Consider the following 1,340-nt stretch of genomic DNA (forward strand, 5'->3'; position numbering starts at 1 on the left):
AAAGAAATACACTCAGATTTTACACCACTCGTGTGTAGTCTGTTTGTCAAAGCCGAATCCCATGCCCAGCTGGCCAGAACCCATCGTCCCACGGAATAAGGGACCCCCGCAAGAAACCCCGGTCCGCGGCATGTGGGAATGAGGGAGGACAGATGCTAGAAAAATAGAAAGGGATGCATGAGAGGGAGAGAATTACTTTCACTAAAAAAAAAATTACCCTACAATTAAATCTCAGTAACAGTATCTATGCTTTATTAAAATACTAAACTCATTATTAAATGGATCCACACCTAATTATTATGAAAAACTGTGAATTCTTAATTATGTTTTGTTAAGAATTGCTGTTGAAATTTCCTTCTAGGTGTATCTCCACTTCTGATTAGTGTTGTAGAGTATATTGTATTCTGGTTTTGCACATTTCTACACATGTAACTATTTTCATTCAATGGTGTCATTTTAATTTAGGTCTTGATATCTTTCATAAGTTAGCTTTGTGTCTTTTAAATCTTCTAATAAAAAAGTTGAGAAAGAAAAGCATTAAAACAACGGACTCTTTTTCCCTGGATAAAATATCCACTCTGTGAAAACAGGGAGTTCCTCGCTTGCTCTTAATGCCTGCACTGGCTTCCATGGGCGTGCGGTAGGTTGGTAGGATGAGTGGCTATCTTTCTCTTTGCACTATCCTAGTTTCTTAGAGTCTACATCATAAGGTGATTGTGTTTTAACAATTTGATTCACGGCCATACCACCCGGAACGCACCCAATCTCGTCTGATCTCGGAAGCTAAGCAGGGTCGGGCCTGGTTAGTACTTGGATGGGAGACTGCCTGGAAATACCGGGTGCTGTAGGCTTAAAAAAAATGCTTAAAATAAAAACAATTTGATTCATCTCAGGCCTCTATGGCTATGTCCCCTTCAAAATTCAGTTGCTGAAATTTAATGGCCACCGTGATAGCATTAAGAGGTAGGGTCTTAGTGCTAAAGAGATGGGTCAGTGGTTAAGAACACTTGGTCCTCTTACAGAAGATCTGAGTTGTGTTCCTAACGCCCACATGGTGGTTTGCAACCATTCTTCTGACCTCTGTGGGTACTAGGCATGCAGGTGTTGGACATACATACATGGAGGCAAAATACTAATGCACATAAAAGAAATCTTCAAAAGAGGAGGGGGTCTTAAGCTAGGTGTAGCGGCACAAGTATGATCTCTGCATTTGGGAGCTAGTTGCTGCTACAAAGTGACTGTAAATCCAGCCTGGGCTAAGTGAGACCCCATCTTAAAAAATGAAAGCACACACACACACACACACACACACACACACACACACACACACACCAAAAACA

At 41.0% G+C, this 1,340-nt stretch overlaps 1 pseudogene; it reads left to right on the plus strand.

The window, feature by feature from the left end:
* Positions 1-732: 732 nt before the first annotated feature.
* On the plus strand, positions 733-851 carry LOC116095865 (annotated as a pseudogene).
* Positions 852-1,340: the final 489 nt, after the last annotated feature.

The sequence above is a fragment of the Mastomys coucha genome, chromosome X (genome assembly GCF_008632895.1).
Source record: "Mastomys coucha isolate ucsf_1 chromosome X, UCSF_Mcou_1, whole genome shotgun sequence".
In the NCBI taxonomy this organism is placed as follows: Eukaryota; Metazoa; Chordata; class Mammalia; order Rodentia; family Muridae; genus Mastomys; species Mastomys coucha.